This window comes from Hemibagrus wyckioides, linkage group LG16 (assembly GCF_019097595.1).
Source record: "Hemibagrus wyckioides isolate EC202008001 linkage group LG16, SWU_Hwy_1.0, whole genome shotgun sequence".
Taxonomy (NCBI): domain Eukaryota; kingdom Metazoa; phylum Chordata; class Actinopteri; order Siluriformes; family Bagridae; genus Hemibagrus; species Hemibagrus wyckioides.
In genome coordinates, this window is record NC_080725.1 from 19,300,001 (window position 1) to 19,305,825 (window position 5,825).

The following is a 5,825-nucleotide window of genomic DNA, read 5'->3' on the forward strand; positions in this document are numbered from 1 at the left end:
ATAATCTTCATGTTGGGGCAAATAATCCTCATGTTAGTACAAATAATCCTCATGTTAGTACAAATAATCCTCATGTTAGGGCAAATAATCCTCATGTTAGTACAAATAATCCTCATGTTAGTACAAATAATCCTCATGTTAGTACAAATAATCATGTTGGGGCAAATAATCCACATATTAGCGCAAATAGTCCTCATGTTAGTACAAATATTCCTCATGTTAGTACAAATATTCCTTATGTTAGGGACAATAGTCAAAATGTCATTGTGTTAGGGCAACTAACCCTTATGGTAGGGCAAATAGTCCTCATGTTAGTACAAATTAGTTGTTGGGGCAAATAGCCCTTGTATTAGGGAAAATAGTCCTCATGTTAGGGCAAATAGTTGTCATGTTAGAAGTAAAACAAATACTCACACTAAAACAAATACTCCACACACTAGTACAAAAATACCTCACAATAGTACAAATAGACCTCAAGCTAGTACAAACAGTCCTCACACTAATATAAACATTCCACACAACTCTACAAATATACCTCACAATAGAAGAAATAGTCCTCAGTCTTGTACTAACAGGTCTGAGACTGGAACTGGCTCTAGACGAGTACAAAAAAAGGCTAATACTACAAATAATTGTGGTATAATAATGAATGCAGTAAAGCTCCAACAGTCTTGTAGTATATTTTCCATTTATCCACGATTCAAGGGGTCATATAAATGCTGAACAAAATGAGAATCTGATCCTACTTGAGTACATTTCACTCCTCTAAACTCCAAAGTAATATCTGCCTCATACACGCATGACATCATACATGCGATATTTAATAAGAGTCATGTTAATTGCAGCAATTAGCAAACATCCACACCAAAGAGCATGCCAACGAATGAAATTGTCACTTTACCCACACTACCTTTCTACCTGAAACAAGAGGGAAGGCATCCTGGGGTTCTGTTCTGTCACTGCCATTCAGCTTTTATGTGCAGATTCAACATAAAGATCAAAACATGTAGATGGCATCATCATTATTATGCTGAAATGCCATTAAATATAAATGTTAACATTCATGCTGAGTGTTCAGTGTCATCCTAATATTGCTTAGCAACAAGGATCCAGGCATTATATTAATGACCAGATTTAAAACAGCAGCAACCGGAGACACAGAGAGAGAGAGAGAGAGAGAGAGCTGATGGGAGTTTATTAAAGCAGAAATTGAGCTACAATTGAGAGAAGAGTTTCGTCTCAGTTAGCATTTTGTCCGTATCAGGGATTCATATTGTGGACAATCAACATAAACAGTTTTTTCAACAAAAACAGACATTTATTTGGGGTTTATGGGAGGAGTCACCAGTTTTAGCACTTTGCAACAGCTAATGGTAAAGCTGTGAGGTTTTCCACCACAGGAAAGTCTTCAGGGCGAAGGATTCATGTCGTTTCTGTGTAGCGTGACAAGCTATGAGCGGCTTTGTGTTTTTCTGCCTTCAGTCAATAACACAACACATTTTTGGAGAATCTGAATCAGACCCGAACTGAGTCACAGTGTTCTCATTCTCGTATTGGCACTACAGTCTTTCTTCTTGCTTCGGTTCCTCAAATTAGAGGTGCGATTACTGACACCTTTTTTTTTCCATTTTGTACATTTTACCACCCTCAGATCTAAATATCTCACACTCGACTGTTACAAAACCCAAAACACAGCACACAGGAAACGTCAATAATGCATACAACATTACTGTAATATTCTAATAGCAGGCTTCTGTACTTGTGACCAAAAGGTTGTGGGTTCAGATCCGAAGCTCCAAGATCCAAACTGTGCCAAAAGCAGTGCCTGAATTCTTGAGTCAGGTTCAAGTTCCTCAGCTTTCTGTGTTCATCACAATCCTTTCTTGGGTCCTATTTTTCTCACTCTGAAAATACGGTACGGATTTCTTTTTAAAAATGCAGAACGTTGAAAGCATTGTCAAAGTAAGACTTCATACCCATTATCGTGTTTCAGAAATATTATTTCTGTCAGAAACAATTGGTGGAGGTGAAGGCAAGTGCAGGTGGAGAATAGTATTTTAGAACAATAATAACTAGCCCAAAAATGTGGGGCAAAATCAGACAGAGGTCAGCGCACAGGTATACATGTATTGTATCGAATGTATTCATATTAAAATTTTGTGTGTTGTCCCAAGGACAAAAGCAGGGGATTGTGATGGAAAAGTGTGTGTGACTAGAAGTTATGTGTGACTACTATGTGTTTTTGCGAGCTGATTGAGGGTCAGAATGTGCTGGACATGAGGTGCTGAGACTCCAGTTTGGTCAGACCCATGGTTTCAGGCATTGTAGTGCAGCAAATGAGTAATAATGTTTTTCTTGGAACCTTTATTTACTCTAAAAGTGTGCTCTGAACTTCCACAGGTTAAAGAAAAAATCAAATTCAGAAAATGAAGTCTGTAAAAGTTGCTCTTAAGAAGTCCACTTGGGTTTTGTTCTGAAAATATCTGCATTTCCTGGTAATATTCTGGATCAAGAAGCCTAAGGACTCCTCAAGGGTTCTCGGATGGTTACGAGTTTTAGCTCATTAAATATAACTGATCTACTAGAAATGATTTATAAAAGAAAAAGCAGTTGTTTAAGAGAGCTACATGGAACACTGCATGGAAAAGATTCCACAAAGAGGCAAAGTTAGGTTTACATTTCTGGCATTTGATAGACGCCCCTCATCCAGAGCAACTTATATTTCATCTCAATTTATACAAATGAGGGTTAAGGGCCTGGCTCAGGGGCCCAGCAGCGGCAGCTTGGTGGACCTGGGATTCTAACTCACAACCTTTCACTAACCACTAAACTACCACATCCCTACTTGATCTCAGCTTACACAGATTTTAGTGTGTGTTGTTCTATAGGATCTCCCAAACGTCTCCAAGGACTCTGTTCACCAGCAAGACTCTTGCGTCTTCGTGGACGTTCCACTTCCCTGTTGGTTTGTTAGTAGGTTTAGATTTGGCTGCAGTGTGTGTTTCTGTGTGTGTGTGTGTGATGTGTGATGTGTGTGTGAAATCTCAACCTTGCGACTGCTTGATAGAGCCACGATACATGCAAATGATTTCAGGATGTTGTTCTTCTGTCATTGTTAATTGATGTGCTGGATTCCAAACACCAGAAAGATATCACATGAGACCTGATCTGACTGGACAAGCAGAGCCGTGTTTCCAGAAATCCAGACATGTTACTCACATACAAATGTGCAAGGAATATAAATGGAAGAATTGCTGCTTAGATTACAGAAAATACTCCCCTGGGTTTTTTTTTCTCCATAACATAAACATTTTCATATGGAGAAATGGAAATTCTACACAAAGTTATTTTCACACGAAGGATTCTGGGTTCAGTTTTGCAACAGATTTTAAAATTCAAGGTCAAGTTCAACAAGCTGCCATCGGCGTTTACTTCACATCAACATGTGATGCTGAATGCAAAAATAATGACAATTTTAAAAGCACTGGTCTCATCCAGAACCATTATTAGTAGTAGGGTGGCTTAGTGGTTAGCACTGTTGCCTCACAGTAAGAAGGTCCTGGGTTCAAGTCCCGGGTTCAAACAGGGTAGGGGCCTTTCTGTGTGGAGTTTGCATGTTCTCCCCGTTCCTGTGTGGGTTTATTCCGGGTTCCTCCCACAGTCCAAAAACATGTACATTAGGTTGATTGGTCATTCTAAATTGCTCATAGGAGTGTGTGGTTGTCTGTCTATATGTGTGGACCTGTGATGGACTGGAGACCTGTCCAGGGTGTACCACTGCCTTTTGCCCAATGTGTGCAAGGATAGGCTCCAGCAGATCCCTGTGACCCTAATTAGGAATAAAACGGGTATCAAAAATGGATGGATGGATTATTATTAGTAGTTGTAGAAGTAGTACTTAATATTTATTATTAAGTTAAAAACTTTCTTTCGTTTCCCTACAAACCCAGCAATCGCACATCTGTTTCTCCCCCCAGTCAATTGTGGGTTTAGCGAGCTGACACGTGTGTCTGTGTGTGTGCTCATCTTCAGCCGAACGTTTTAACATCCTGATGTAATTAGCTAATTGCCTACATGGTAATTACCTACCTCTCATGCAACTGTTTATATTTATGCCTTTGAGTTTTGACTTCTGCTCTCGTGCCTGATGTGGTGTAATCAGAGGCTTGTCCCTGCCGGCATTCAGAAAGAAAGATAAAAAACATCGCAAATAAAGGTTGACATGGCAGAAAGGAGTCTGTTTGTACACTCGGGTGTGGAATCTCACAGAAAATCAGGGAGCTAAAGATGTGAAAATCAGGAGCATATGAAACAGTCACCCACACACATCTAAATGTGTTTCTATTAAAGCAGCAACAGAAAATCACTTTAAAAAATGTCAACACCAGTTAAATGACTCGAAGCAAAGTTCTTAGAATTACAAGACACGTTAGATGCACATTAAATCGATTTTTACACACTCGATTTTTCACAAAACTTTATTTTTGTTTTTTGTTTTTTTTACAAATAATTCATGTTTTATTTTTATTTATTTATTTTTTCTGTTGAGAATTTTACAGATGATTTCTTTTTCACATTTTTTATTATATAATACTTTATTATTTTTTGCAATAGTTTTAACACATACATGAGATTTTTATAAACTATTCATTTTCACAATTTTTGCCACATCATTAATTTTTTGCATCACTTTTTTTTACATATTATTAATTTTTTGCATGAATTTTTTTGTTCACCTTATTTATTTTCACATGTGATTTTTACACATTATTCATTTTTGCATGAATTTTTAAACAATACTTATTTTCAGATGTGATTTTTACACCTTATTCTCTTTTTGCTTAAATTTTTAAACACTATTTATTTTCAAGTCTGATTTTTACACAGTATTAATTTTTTGCATAAATTTTTAAACTTTATTTATTTCCACATGTGATGTTTACACTTTTTTTTTTTTACATTTTTAAACATTATTTATTTCCACATCTGATTTTTATTTTATTTTATTTTATTTTATTTTATTTTATTTTATTTTATTTTATTTTATTTTATTTTATTTTTCACTATTCATTTAATGTTATGGGCAATTTTTACGCAATTATGTTTTTTTGCATGTGATTATTACCCAATTTATTTTTCATATGAATTATTTTTTTTATTCTTAGTGGTCTTCTTGTTTGTCTACCTGCCGTTCCTATTTTCCTTTTTTGATCCAGTTCTTTCCTACATCACTCTCTTTAGATGATCTCCTGCCTGATTGGTCTACACCTTGGCCTGACAGTTAGTAGAGTTATTAAAGACTTTACTCACTACTACATCCGTCCACCTCCAACCTCATGACGCATCTAAACTTCCCCACAGACTGTAACCTGAATTTAAGTCAGCATCCTGCGCTACCTTCTGCACCGCTACACGGACCGGTATCTCTTTTAATTCAACCTGAATGTACAAACTAATTGGCTTGCACTGTGTATTAAAACAGAATGCTGTTAATATAATTATCAGGCTAATAAAAAGCTCTTACCAGAGGACAGAATGTGAGCTCAGTGGATATCTCTAGTGCAGCAGGCAACAGGAGTTATCACTGAAGAGCAAGCTTTAATTACTGAATACAGTGAAAGTCACAACAGCACAAAATCTGCACCAACTGGAGTGTGTTGCTTTCAGAATACACGTCAAATAAACCCTGGTGAACTGCTGAGCCGCGTTTATTATCACCGTATCAGGAACACACTCAGTTTAGCAAGTAACGACGTTTTTCAAAATAAAAAAACAAGCCAACAAAAAATAGCTCTTGCTTTAACTTCTACAGGTTTGTCCACATG